The following is a 15,603-nucleotide window of genomic DNA, read 5'->3' as shown; positions in this document are numbered from 1 at the left end:
GTGTGTGTGTGTGTGTGTGTGTGTGTGTGTGTGTGTGTGTGTGTGTGTGTATGTATATGTGTGTGTGTGTATGTATGTGTGTGTATGTATATGTGTGTGTGTGTGTGTGTGTGTATGTATATGTATGTGTGTGTGTGTGTGTGTGTGTGTGTGTGTGTGTGTGTGTGTGTATGTGTGTGTGTATGTATATGTGTGTGTGTGTGTGTGTGTGTATGTATATGTATGTGTGTGTGTGTGTGTGTGTGTGTGTGTGTGTGTGTGTGTGTGTGTGTGTGTGTGTATGTGTGTGTGTATGTATATGTGTGTGTGTGTGTGTGTGTGTGTGTATGTATATGTATGTATGTGTGTGTGTGTGTGTGTGTGTGTGTGTGTGTGTGTGTGTGTGTGTGTGTGTGTGTGTGTGTGTGTGTGTGTGTGTGTTTTGGCTCCCACCCAGAAACACAACATAAAGCCCCCTGTGACATGATGTCATGCTTTAACAGAGAGAGAGAGAGAGAGATGGAGAGAGAAGAGACAGAGATGGAGAGAGAGATGGAGAGAGAAGAGAGAGAGAGATGGAGAGAGAGATGGAGAGAGGAGAGAGAAAGATGGAGAGAGGAGAGGGAAGAGAGGAGAGAGGAGAGGGGAGATATGGAGAGAGAGATGGCGAGAGGAGAGAGAGAGAGATGGAGAGAGGAGAGGGGAGAGAGGAGAGGGGCGAGAGGATAGAGAGATGGAGAGATGGAGAGAGAGAGATGGAGAGAGGAGAGAGAGAGAGGGAGAGATGGAGAGGGGAGAGGGGAGAGAGGAGAGAGAGATGGAGAGAGCGAGATGGAGAGAGGAGAGAGAGAGAGAGGAGAGAGAGATGAGAGAGGAGAGAGAGAGGGGAGGGGAGGGGAGAGAGAGAGAGAGAGAGAGAGAGAGGGGAGAGAGGGAAAGAGGAGAGAGAGGGAGGAGGAGAGAGAGGAGAGAGAGATGGAGAGAGCGAGATGGAGAGAGGAGAGAGAGAGAGAGGAGAGAGAGATGAGAGAGGAGAGAGAGAGGGGAGGGGAGGGGAGAGAGAGAGAGAGAGAGGGGAGAGAGGAGAGAGGAGAGAGAGGGATGGAGGAGAGAGAGGAGAGAGAGATGGAGAGAGGACAGAGAGATGGAGAGAGAGAGAGGAGAGAGAGAGGGGAGAGATGAGAGAGAGGGATGGAGAGAGGAGAGAGAGATGGAGAGAGGAGAGAGATGGAGAGAGGAGAGAGAGAGAGGGAAAGAGGAGAGAGATGAAGAGGAGGAGAGAGAGAGATGGAGAGAGAGCGAGAGAGAGAGATGGAGAGAGAGATGGAGAGAGTAGAGAGAGGGATGGAGAGCGACCGAGAGAGAGAGAGAGAGAGAGATGGAGAGGGGAGAGGAGAGAGAGAGATGGAGAGGGGAGAGAGAGGGATGGAGAGAGGAGAGAGAGATGGAGAGAGGAGAGAGATGGAGAGAGGAGAGAGAGAGGGAAAGAGGAGAGAGATGAAGAGGAGGAGAGAGAGAGATGGAGAGAGAGCGAGAGAGAGAGATGGAGAGAGAGATGGAGAGGAGAGAGAGGGATGGAGAGCGACCGAGAGAGAGAGAGAGAGAGAGATGGCGAGGGGAGAGAGAGAGATGGAGAGGGGAGAGAGAGGAATGGAGAGCGGCCGAGAGAGAGAGAGAGAGAGAGAGAGAGAGAGAGAGAAATAGGGAAGGAGAGCGACCGAGAGAGAGAGAGAGAGAGAGAGAGAGAGAGGGGATGAATGGATGGATGGAGTGTGACCGAGAGAGAGAGAGAGAGAGAGAGAGAGAGAGAGGAGAGAGAGAGAGGGAGAGAGAGGGAGGATGAGATGGAATGGGAATGGAGGAGGAGAGCAACCGAGGAGAGAGAGATGAGAGAGGAGAGAGAGAGGAGAGGAGGAGAGATATGAGAGAGAGAGAGAGAGAGAGAGAGAGGGAGAGCAAGGGCATCTGCCCAGCTACAGTCCAAATCAAATCGACTACACACAACTGGATTCCCTTTGAGGCGTCAAGAGATATTTAAGACATTTACAAAATTGTTACAGTGAGAGCAAGCCAAAACCAGAACACACAAGACCGCCCAGTCACAGCAGAGAACAACAGCTGTGAACGAGGGAGGAGAGGCCAGAAAACACATTGTAGCTCTCTCTCTCTCTCTCTCTTCTCTTTCTTCCATCCATCATCCCTCTTATCATTACCGGCCATTAAACCATCGAGCTGTGATCCTCTCAGTGACATACAGACGGTGAAGGGAGAGAGCTAGGGACCTCACCACTGGAGCTGTGCAATCAAACGCAAAACACAGAGACAGGCATATACAAACACACAGACACAAACATACAGACAAACACACAGACACAAACATACAGGTAACATACAGACAAACACACAGACACAAACATACAGGTAACATACAGACAAACACACAGACAAACACACAGACACAAACATACAGACAAACACACAGACAAACACACAGACACAAACATACAGACAAACACACAGACACAAACATACAGGTAACATACAGACAAACATACAGACAAACACACAGACACAAACATACAGACAAACACACAGACACAAACATACAGACAAACATACAGACAAACATAGACACAAACATACAGACAAACACACAGACACAAGCATACAGACAAACACACAGACACAAACATACAGACAAACACACAGACACAAACATACAGACAAACATACAGACAAACATACAGACACAAACATACAAACACACAGACACAAACATACAGACACAAACATACAGACAAACACACAGACACAAACATACAGACAAACATACAGACACAAACATACAAACACACAGACACAAACATACAGACAAACATACAGACACAAACATACAGACAAACACACAGACACAAACATACAGACAAACACACAGACAAACATACTGACACAAAGATACAGACAAACACACAGACACAAACATACAAACAAACACACAGACACAAACATACAGACAAACACACAGACACAAACATACAGACAAACACACAGACACAAACATACAGACAAACATACAGACACAAACATACACAGACAAACACACAGACACAAACATACAAACAAACACACAGACACAAACATACAGACAAACATACAAACACACAGACAAACACACAGACACAAACATACAAACAAACACATAGACACAAACATACAGACAAACATACAAACACACAGACAAACACACAGACACAAACATACAAACAAACACACAGACACAAACATACAGACAAACACACAGACAAACATACAGACACAAACATACAAACACACAGACACAAACATACAGACAAACATACAGACACAAACATACAGACAAACACACAGACACAAACATACAAACAAACACACAGACACAAACATACAGACAAACACACAGACACAAACATACAGACAAACACACAGACACATACATACAGACAAACATACAGACACAAACATACACAGACAAACACACAGACACAAACATACAAACAAACACACAGACACAAACATACAGACAAACATACAAACACACAGACAAACACACAGACACAAACATACAAACAAACACATAGACACAAACATACAGACAAACATACAAACACACAGACAAACACACAGACACAAACATACAAACAAACACACAGACACAAACATACAGACAAACACACAGACAAACACACAGACACAAACATACAGACAAACACACAGACACAAACATACAAACAAACACACAGACACAAACATACAGACAAACACACAGACACAAACATACAGACAAACACACAGACACAAACATACAGACAAACACACAGACACAAACATACAGACAAACACACAGACACAGACATACACAGACAAACACACAGACACAAACATACACAAGCACAGATGCACAACACCAGCATATGGTATGTATAAATGCACAGACATCCAAACAGACACACATCCTTACCTGGACAACTGCACGCTCCCTCTGACCAGACTGCCGCCCTGCAGGAGGGAAACGTCAAAGCATCCTGTCAATGCAATGAAGAACGCTCTCAAGTCAAAGTGCTCCTTTATCAGATGTAAAAGTATGATATCACAAGGCAGGATTCCCCACTAACCATTCCCACACTCCATTTTGAATGGCCCCCTGCTGTTGCTGCAAAGCCCCGACCATGATGCCAACTGCAGGTTCACATCTCTAATGTTCGTTCAGGTGATACCAGGCTGGCAGCATACCGAGGCTGTGCCATGGTCGGCATCCTGCTGTGAATACAGAAGCATGTTAGTGGACTGACATTGTGGCAGAAGAGCCTAGAGGCCTGGCGTGACAAGCAAGCGCACATGTAGTCTGTCTGAGGAGCAATCACGGCGCTTACGAGACCATTACGGTTAATAGGTATCATGTTCAGTTGTTGTTATAGATTAACGCGCTCGTCCTGAGCATGTTACAACACCGTGCTTTCTCTGAGCATGTGTCAAGGGATTTCAAATTGTATTGTATTTTGACATTTTCTTCCCGGACTAGGCGTTTGCCTGCGATAGCTTTATCCATGTTTTCACACACATTTTTTGTTGCTGTTGCACGATACATGTAGTTATAACCTGATAATAACTCGCTCACGGGGTGCTCATTACTCAATGAGTAAAGTGTCGATCTATCCCCGAACGAAAAAAGATTGCAGTCAGACTGCAGTATAACGTATTACAGCTTGACGTGCAAAATGGTACGCAGCATCATCTGGATAAGTGTGCAACTAAAGTTAAACATTAACCTTCTGCTACCAGTTCTGTCAAGCCGTCTACACATATAGCTTGACCTATACGTTCCATAAATACACACTTCGGGTGGAGCTTTCCCCATTGAAGGTCAAGCCTAACTTACCTTTCCTTCCCATAACCTTGTCAAGATAAAACGTAAAAAATGTGAACTCTGATTGTCAACTTCACTCCCGAAAAGATGGGGCTACATTTTAGTCCATCTTCGCTCTGGAGTGGTGCAGCGGTCTAAGGCACTGCATCTCAGTGCTAGAGGCGTCACCACAGACCCTGGTTCAATTCCAGGCTGTATCACAATCGGCCGTGATTGGGCGTCCCAAAGGGAGGCACACAATTGGCCCAGGCCGTCATTGTAAATAAGAATTTGTTCTTATTAACTGACTTGCCTCGTTAAATAAAAGTCAAATACAAATAAAACAATATGTAGACCTGCGGCGTCCTCTAGTGGGGATAAAACAGTGGTTACCGAAATGGGCCAGGAGAGAAAGCGAAAGGAGAAAAAAATGACATTGAAAAAATCATAGAGATAGATGGAGGACTCATCACGTATATACCTCCTGCAATTGAGGGCTTTCACCATTTTAAAGTGGTCAACTTGGTTGGGATTTCTATGCGTTGGGAGCATTGTTGCTTTATGCCCTCCCAGACAACGTAGATTTTAACTTGTGAGTTTGGAGCAACCAGCCAATGAAGAAGAAGCAAATTGAATACTTTAAAATGGAGATGGCCTCAATGACGCTGGCTATGCTGTCACATACACTATAATGGCACATATACAAAGATCAGTCCTCTATCTTTCTCTATGGAAAACAATTCAAACGCCTTTCCTGGAAATTCTACGGAACCGCCACAACTTCACCACATGACATTTCAGAAAGAAAATGCGACACTCCTTCCCCGAACACTAGAAGGCCCAGATTTCATTCAATGGCCGCGGGTACTTAACCATTGATTAATATAATAGCACAGACACGACATTTTGTACCCTGGCACTACTGATGAACATACAACTCAGAGCGACTTGAAGGTTTTTTATTACGTTTTAGAAGAGAACCCTCAAGCAGCATATCAAATGACGGCATTCCCGTCACATCTCAACTCCTACTCGGTTCCCGTAAATCCATTCGACCTCATCAGGAACAAACACTTTCGATATTACTAATTGTGAAAAGATAAATACAGCTGGCAGAAGCAAAGCATGCAAATGCGTTGCTACTTTCCCTATCCATACGTCTGGTTGAAGGCTACCAATAGGAAACTTGTCATAAAGCTTGTTACATTGTAGCAGCATGTGTAATAGAGGGTTGCAACAACGTAGCCTAATTACCTGTTTGCGCGTGCATATTTCTCATGGGAGGTGCCGTTGCTGCTCTCATTGTTATAATACTGTAACATAAAAAACGGCTACGTAGCTTCTTTGCCCCAAATTACGTTAGTTCAGCCACGCAGCCCTCCAAAAACGTTCACAAAATTAAGTAATAGGTGAACAATGTTCCAAAAATCCATAATGCATTTGAAAATATCGGTTTGGCGAAACTACACGCAGATACATTATGAAATCCTTGCTTAGAGCGTTTAGAGAATCACCCATTGGCATGGCATTACGATCAGACTCTTCTTGTTACATATTCGAAAACCCGACCAGTAATTCTATATCTTGCATAGTCATATCGTCCTCCAAAATGAATGTACAGTCCTCTCAGAACTAAGAACTGAACATCCCTTTTCAAAATCGCCAATCCACATACGTCGTAGCTGCGTGCACCGCGCACAGGTTTGCCACAAGCATGTTCAATCCAAATACGCGTTTTTTATTTTTAGGAGGACACCAGGATCACAGCGATGGCTATTAGGAAATTGCGCAGTTCTTAATCCATTGAAACGTAGTCTCTCTCTCCCCCCCCTTCTCTGATGTAAATGCTCTTCTCTTCCTCCTCCCTCTTTCTTACCCTCTCTCTTTCATGCAGGTTCATTTTCGGGGAACCAGTCTTGGACATAAACTGCCCCGCCTCCCTACTCACTGGCAAACACACACTATATGACTTGCCGAAATTCCATTAGACCCATATTTTTCCGTTCAGTGTTTGCTCAGTCATTTCTTCTATAGTTTAAACTGGACATATTTAATATAAGTCCATGAGAGCCACTCGAAGATATACAACGTTATTTTATATAGTGATGTTTTTTACAATAATGACTTCCTTTGGATAAAAGGCCATTTCACCACGGTGGACAATAATATTAGTTTACTATACATACTGTCAAGGGTCAGCACATTGAATGTTTCCAATACATTTCTCTAGGAAGTTAGTGGGGGTCGTTTTACAGCGTTTAATGGAATAAGCAGATGGGAAATGTTTGCTTCAAACAGTGAATGCCTCCTAGAAATACCAGAGAAGTGAAATGACTAGACTAGTTGAAAGTGCTTTTTTTGAATGTATTGTTTACTATTGACCCTTCGAGATCCAAACACAAACCCTCTTCAGAAAGGGTAATGCATTATTTACTGTAGGCACTATACATTATTAGTGTTTCCATCACAATTGAAGACAATTTCCTTATCTTTCAACAAACATATTGTTTCAACCTAAGGCAATGCTTTCCAATACAACACTGCCTCAGAAGAACTTAGAAGAAGCCTATTTGAATTTGAATGGCATGTTGCTATGAGTACCCCAACAACTAGTAATACACACACACACACACACACACACACACCGCCATCACAACACACACCAGACCTGGGCCGGCCAACATAAAGAGACCCTTAACGGTCTGAGGAAGTCTACGTCTCTTTCAGGACATTCCCGCCTGAATACGGCCTTGAACTGAAGGGAGGCTCTCATTCCCTCAATCAACCTTCACTCCTTCACTCACTCCTTGCCTCCCTCGTTCCTTCCCCTCCATCACAACTGTTTCTTCTGTTTCACTCTTTCTCCCCAGTCCCTCTCTTGTTTCTCCCGTCCTTTGAATAACTTTGGGTTGACGCCTTTATAGTGTGTGTGTGTGTGTGTGTTTGTTTGTTCATTTGTATGCTCCTCCCTTCACTTTGGTAAAATGTGTATTAGCATACAAATGTCCTTTATCTTCCCATGATTAAGCACATTGTGTGAGTCATAGGAGGTTGGTGGAACCTTAATTGGGGAGGACGGGCTCGTGGTAATGGCTGGAGCAGAATGAGTGGAATCCTATCAAATACATCATGTGTTTGATGCCCTTCCATTCGCTCCGTTCCAGCCATTATTATGAGCCGTCCTCCCCTCAGCAGCCTCCACTGGTGTGTGTGTGTGTGTGTGTGTGTGTGTGTGTGCGTGCGTGCACACGTGCGTGTAGGAGTGGCTTCCCATCCTGCCATAAAATGTGACACTCAGACATTTGAGCACTTTGCCAATCCTACAAACACACACAGATAAAGGTCATTACACACGGAAGACACACTAACACACTCAGACATTCACCACATCCAGATGTTCCTAAGGAATATAAAGCAAAGGCTCTACAGTGGATGAACGTCTGTGTGTGTGTGGTTTACAGTACAGCAATTCCTCAGAGAGTTAGTGGAAACATCATTATCAGCATCATCAGTATTATTATCCAGCACTCCTAGCCATTCCCCAAACTACCTCAAATCAGTATGTGTGATCTTCGACAGCAGCGGGGTCTGGGTCGCTGTGTGTCCTGCCCCCGTACCCTTCCTAACCACTGCTGAGTGAGTGTCAGTACTGTGTGATCTCCGACAGCAGCGGGGTCTGGGTCGCTGCGTGTCCTGCCCCCGTACCCTTCCTAACCACTGCTGAGTGAGTGTCAGTACTGTGTGATCTCCGACAGCAGCGGGGTCTGGGTCGCTGCGTGTCCTGCCCCGTACCCTTCCTAACCACTGCTGAGTGAGTGTCAGTCTGTGTGATCTCCGACAGCAGCGGGGTCTGGGTCGCTGCGTGTCCTGCCCCCGTACCCTTCCTAACCACTGCTGAGTGAGTGTCAGTCTGTGTGATCTCCGACAGCAGCGGGGTCTGGGTCGCTGCGTGTCCTGCCCCCGTACCCTTCCTAACCACTGCTGAGTGAGTGTCAGCACTGTGTGTGCTATGCGCTAGTATAAATAGTGTTCGTGAAGTAAATATGGTTATTATTATTACGGTTCTAGTCTTCTGCGATGCAAACAAGTATACAAAAAAAATACAGATATACAATTATGCAACAAAAGGGAAGAAAATAATTTGAAAATAATTAGGAAAACAAATAAATGCAAGAATAAGTCATGAAATGTATGGTATGTCTGGCTGGTTTGAGAATGATGAGTCTCATGTCTACACAATATTATTTCCAACAAGCGGCTCCCATATTTTGTATTATTGTTTTTTAAATTTGCAGTTTTATTTTATAGATATCTTTTCCATTAAATACGTTTCTTTCACTCTACAAGTCCACTCTTCCATAGTAGGACCATCTTTATTTAACCAATGTGCTGTAACACATTTCTTTGCCGCGGACGAGTATATTTAAGAGGTAGGCATTTTGAAACCAAGGATTACTCCAAGTATGGGTTCTTTGCAAGGGAACATTTAAATATATTGTTTACAAAGTCAAAAACATAATTCCAGAATGTAATCATTGTAGGACAAGACCTAGTGTGTGTGTGTGTGTGTGTGTGTGTGTGTGTGTGTGTGTGTGTGTGTGTCTGAATAATTACCAGGAAATAATTACGAGGGAGAGAGTGTCTATTAATTACGGTGTGTTCAAGTTTCAAGTTTCTGTTTAAAGTTTTATTATTCATATGTGAGGGATACTTGCAGGTTCCTTCTGGACAATGCAACAGCAATAAGAAATAATAAAAGATAAGAATATGAACATAAAATGGCTCAGTAGAATAGAGTAAACATTTTAGCATAAGTATAATACAGGAAGGCACAATTTATAGTCCAATATTTACAAATATTTGGGGGAAGGGGGGATTGGTGGGCAAGTGTTTAGCAATCATAATATGAGTCTGGTTGCAGCAGTTGTGATGTGTGTGTAGCATGAATGTACTGTATATGTGAGTGTGTGTGTGTGTGTAGACGTGTATATGTTTGTGTGGGTGTGTGTGTGTGTGCGTGTGTGTGTGTGTGTGTGTGTGTGTGTGTGTAGACGTGTATATGTTTGTGTGGGTGTGTGTGTGTGTGTGTGTGTAGACGTGTATATGTTTGTGTGTGTGCGTGTGTGTGTGTGTGTGTGTGTGTGTGTGTGTGTGTAGACGTGTATATGTTTGTGTGGGTGTGTGTGTGTGTGTGTGTGTGTGTGTGTGTGTGTGTAGACGTGTAAATGTTTGTGTGGGTGTGTGCATGAGTGAGAGCATGTGTACTAAGGTGCGGAGAATCAGAGCAGGACAGTCCAGTTCAAGTGTTCAGCAGTCTACTTACTACTGTGTAGATACACACTGTCTGTGTGTGACTGGGTGTGTGTCTGTGTGTGTGTCTGCCTCTGTTGTATTGTTGAGAGCTCTTCCAGCAGGGTAAAAGGGGTCACAGTGGAAAGAGTGATGTTGTGTTGATACTGTTGTTATATTAGGAAGTGAATCATGAGAAGTTGAAATTGGAGAGAGGAGTGTGTCAGTCCTTGATATAAACATGTCAGTCAAACCCCAAAGAGCCAATTGCAGTTATAAATTCTATTCAAATTATTTACAAAATATTAGAATCATTTGCCGTCATTTCAGCTCATTTTTTTTGAAGGGATTAGAATATTTTCTAAATGATAAAACCCTGAGATAAAAAGAAAATAACATTCTATGGATAATTCAAAAGGCACCTTGTGGAGTATGTTTGTGTTTTACCTAAGAAAGAGTATAGTGCTCATTAGTAAAGTGTGATTCAGAGATGTTAAAGGTGGTGCGTACTTTGTGTTTGTGTGTGTATGAGTGTGTGTGTGTGTGATCGCGTTGTGCTGGCATGCAGAGGACAGATGAAGCCGGTGATGTAATGTCTGTGTCCTGTCTATGTCTCGTGTGTGTGTGTGCGTGTGTGTGTGTGTGTGTGTGTGTGTGTGTGTGTGTGTGTGTAGCCCCTTAGCTGTCCAGACTCATGAGCAGAACGGTTCCTCTTGATCCAGTGGTCAAAAGGCATATCTCCAGAATTGAGGTCCACCCCCATCACAAAGGAGGGTCTGCCCCCCCCCCCCACCCCCGACCACACTGGGAAGTAGTAGCACGGACATACATGGGAGATAGACAGGACACAGCAACCTGGTCTCAGAGCATTTCCTATTATTATGTACGTGTTATTTAGTATGATATGATACATTTGGTATGGTTACATAAGACAGATGGTTACTTAAGCCATAAATGAAAGGGTGGGGGTGGTTGCGAGTCACGGACAACTCTAGCATTTTAGCTAATTAGCAACTTTTCAACTACTTACTACTTTTTAGCATGTTAGCTAACCCTTCCCCTGACCTTAACCCTTTAACCTAAATTCTAAACTTAATCCTAACCCACGTTAGCGAGCTAGCTGACGTTAGCCACCTAGCCAACATATGAACTCATTTAGGCTTGACTAAACAAAGGGGGTGAATACTTATGCAACAATTACATTTTAGTTATCACATTTGTATTCATCTTTAGAAAATTGTTCTTCCACTTCTATATTACAGAGCATTTTGAGTAGATTGTTGACAAAAAAAAGTTCATCCATTTTAATTTCAGGTTGTAACACAATAATATGTGGAGAAGTCTAAGGGGGTGAAAACTTATGCAAGGCACGGTACCAGTAAACTATCAGAGTTCTGTAAACTTTTAAGGATTTTAGGTCATTTTCATAACATGAAAAGTAGAATGACAATGCAGTAAAACATCCTAAATGTAACTCATCAACCAAGTGAATATCATTGGTGTTTAATTCGAGGGTTTCGTTTCAGCATGAAATATACTTAATCTTTTTTACGCGCTTTTATTTATTTTACTATGTCAATGTGTATTTATTGTAAATGGTTTGGTGTCAAACTAGTTGCAGATGTGTAAAAAGTCAATAGTCGGAAGAGTGTTAATTCCAAATTATGTCATTGTTGATTCAATTCTTTTATTTGGTTAATTAGGCTATTTTCTCTTGAACCATATGGTCTATCTACTAGAAACTCATGGACAATATGGACAGATATTAAGATTAAGAAAAAGTAATATTTTATATGAATAATTTGTTTTAAGTTATTAAAGTTTCCATAGATTGCCCAAAATGGCCTGATAATTACTGAAATTACTGAAGTCTGGTAACCGTATAAATGCTTCCAGTTCTCTGCTGCCAATGACTGGAATGAATTGCAAAAATCACTGAAGTTGGAGACTTATATCTCCCTCACTAACATTAAACATCAGCTATCTGATCAGCTGTAAACAGCCCATCTGTAAATAGCCCATCAAATCTACCTACCTCATCCCCATATTGTTTTTATTTACTTTTTGCTCTTTTGCATACCAGTATTTCTACTTGCACATCATCATCTGCTCATCTATCACTCCAGTGTTAATTTGCTAAATTGTAATTACTTCGCTACTATGGCCCATTTATTGCCTTACATCCTCACGCCATTTGCACACACTGTATATAGACTTTTTTTCTACTGTGTTATTGACTGTACGTTTGTTTATTCCATGTGTAACTCTGTGTTGTTGTTTGTGTCGCACTGCTGTGCTTTATCTTGGCCAGGTCGCAGTTGTAAATGAGAACTTGTTCTCAACTGGCCTACCTGGTTAAATAAATAAAGGTGAAATATATATTTTTTTTAAATATAAAAATAACCTTGGTAAATTACCGATAGTTTTGTAACCCTAGTCTTGCTCAAGGTCAAAATGGCAGTAGGGGATGGCACTAACCATGGGTGTAGTATCTTTCATATATACTGAATAAAAATATAAATGCAACATGCAACAATATTAAAGATTTTCTCAATTACAGTTCATATTAGGAAATCAGTCAATTGAAAGAAATTCATTAGGCCCTAATCTATGGATTTCACATGACTGGGAATACAGATATGCATCTGTTGGTCACAGATGCCTTAAAGAAAAAGGTATGGGTGTGGATCAGAAAACCAGTCAGTATCTGGTGTGACCACCATTTGCCTCATGCAGTGCGACACCTCTCCTTCACATAGAGTTGATCAGGCTGTTGATTGTGACCTGTGGAATGTTGTCCCACTCCTCAATGGCTGTGGGAAGTTGCTGGAGATTGGCGGGAACTGGAACATGCTGCCGTACACATTGATCCCAGAGCATCCCAAACATGCTCAATGGGTGACATGTCTGGTGAGTATGCAGGCCATGGAAGAACTGGGACATTTTCAGCTTCCAGGTATTGTGTACAGATCCTTGTGACATGGGGCCGTGCATTATCATACTGCAAAATGAGCTGATGGTGGAGGATGATTGGTATGACAATGGGTCTCAGGATCTCATCACGGTATCTCTGTATTCAAATTGCCATCGATAAATGTCCATAGCTTATACCTGCCCATACCATAACCCCACCGCCACCATGGGACACTCTGTTCACAACGTTGACATCAGCAAACCGCTCGCCCACACAACGCCATAGACGTGGTCTGCGGTTGTGAGGTCGGTTGGCTATACTGCCAAATTCTCTAAAAAACGATGTTGGGGAGGCTTATGGTAGAGAAATTAACATAAAATTATCTGACAACAGTTCTGGTGGACATTCCTGCAGTCATAATGACAATTGCACGCTCCCTTTAAACTTGACACTGTCTGATTAGGATGAATAATATCTGACAATACTTTTTTAATACATTTTTTTTTAAGGGTCAGTCTGTTATATCTGGAGTATTTCTCCTGTCTTATCCGGTGTCCTGTGTGAATTTAAGTATGCTCTCTCTAATTCTCTCTTTCTCTTTCTTTCTTTCTCTCTCTCAGAGGACCTGAGCCCTAGGACCATGCCTCAGGACTACCTGGCATGATGACTCCTTGCTGTCCCCAGTCCACCTGGCCGTGCTGCTGCTCCAGTTTCAACTGTTCTGCTTGCGGCTATGGAACCCTGACCTGTTCACCAGACATGCTACCTGACCCAGACCTGCTGTTTTCAACTCTCTAGAGACAGCAGGAGCGGTAGAGATACTCTCAATGATCGGCTATGAAAAGCCAACTGACACTTACTCTTGAGGTGCTGACTTATTATTATTATTTGACCATGCTGGTCATTTATGAACATTTGAACATCTTGGCCATGTTCTGTTATAATCTCCACCCGGCACAGCCAGAAGAGGACTGGCCACCCCTCATAGCCTGGTTCCTCTCTAGGTTTCTTCCTAGGTTTTGGCCTTTCTAGGGAGTTTTTCCTAGCCACCGTGCTTCTACACCTGCATTGCTTGCTGTTTGGGGGTTCAGGCTGGGTTTCTGTACAGCACTTTGAGATATCAGCTGATGTAAGAAGGGCTTTATAAATAAATTTGATTTCATTTGATTTGAAACATGAGACCAACATTTTACATGTGGTATTTATATATTTTTTCAGTGTGCTGTGCTTGATTCAGCTAGCTGTGCTTGATTTAGCTTCCCTGGCGCAATGGAATCAATGAAATAGTCCCAAAAGTGCAAGTTATTTCCACAAATCAATGCCTAGCATATCTTCTAGCAGGCTAACACAATCTCGTGGTACGCAGGAGATCTGGACTTGAACCCACCCTGTCGGTAACACCAGCAACCATCTGACTCACTTCCAGCAGATTTTACAACAATAAAAATTGACTTTTATTTTCAATACCCCTTATGAATAATGTTGAATAAATGTGTTATGAATGTTGTATGACTGGCTTCATAAAAGTGTTATGATAGTCTTTTGTACGGCTTCATATAAGGTGTTACACAATTTTGAAAACGACATCTATTTTGAAAATATGTCTTCATATAATGTTCTTTGTCCGTCCAGTTGCTGCTGCTCTGTATAGTTTAGCTTCCAAGCCTCTCAGTCTTTCCACTTCTGCAGCTTTGAGCTTCACCTCCAGTGCTGCTAACTTATCTGATGTACCTTCATTCTCTTGCCTCAGTTTGTCTACTTTTGGTCCCTGCTCCTTCAGTTCTGTCTTTGTGTCACCGAGGTCCGCTTCCAGGGTTACCATCTTAGAGTTGAGGTCGGTTTTCAGAGTTGAAATCTTCGAGTCCAGTAGAGTTTTCAGAACTTATTCTTGGAGAGCTCCCTGACATCCTTGGAGAGCTCTTTGGTCTTGGCCATGGTGGAGGGTTTGGAATCTGATTGATTGATTGCTTCTGTGGACAGGTGTCTTTTATACAGGTAACAAGCTGAGATTAGGAGCACTCCTTTTAACAGTGTGCTCCTATTCTCAGCTCGTTACCTGTTTAAAAGACACCCGAGAGCCAGAAATCTTTCTGATTGAGAGGGGGGTGAAATACTTATTTCCCTCATTAAAATGCAAATCAATTTATAACATTTTTGACATGCGTTTTTCTGGATTTTTTTGTTGTTGTTCTGTCTCTCACTGTTCAAATAAACCTACCATTAAAATTATAGACTGATCATTTCTTTGTCAGTGGGCAAACGTACAAAATCAGCAGGGGACCAAATACTTGAAATCCAGACCTGTTTCGTGTTCACATTCCACTCCTTGTATTCCATGTCATATGCCAAACACGACAAGGAATGGAAAAGATTGGAACGTTAGCACAAGCAGACTGGTACCCAGGCTCAGTGTTGTAAAGTACTTTAGTAAAAATACTTTAAAGTATTACTAAATACGTTTTTTGGGATATGTGTACTTAACTATTTATATTTTTGACAACTTTTACTTTTATTACACTACATTCCTTAAGAAAGTAAT

At 42.6% G+C, this 15,603-nt stretch overlaps 1 protein-coding gene across 1 annotated transcript in view; it reads right to left on the bottom strand.

Annotated features, from left to right (window-relative positions):
- The window catches only part of LOC115194957 (lysine-specific demethylase 6B), a 115,509-nt gene extending 108,809 nt beyond the window's left edge, over positions 1 to 6,700 (bottom strand). The window contains exons 1-3 of the mRNA XM_029754861.1: positions 6,116 to 6,700; positions 4,131 to 4,275; positions 3,977 to 4,014 (exon numbers count right to left, since the gene is read on the bottom strand). The gene's annotated coding sequence lies outside the window, so the exon portion shown is untranslated. The remainder of the gene's footprint in view (positions 1 to 3,976; positions 4,015 to 4,130; positions 4,276 to 6,115) is intronic.
- Between the last annotated feature and the right edge of the window lie 8,903 nt (positions 6,701 to 15,603).

Source organism: Salmo trutta, chromosome 5, assembly GCF_901001165.1.
Source record: "Salmo trutta chromosome 5, fSalTru1.1, whole genome shotgun sequence".
Lineage (NCBI taxonomy): Eukaryota > Metazoa > Chordata > Actinopteri > Salmoniformes > Salmonidae > Salmo > Salmo trutta.
The sequence above is the reverse complement of the archived record's forward strand: the minus strand, read 5'-3'. Positions and strand labels throughout refer to the sequence as shown.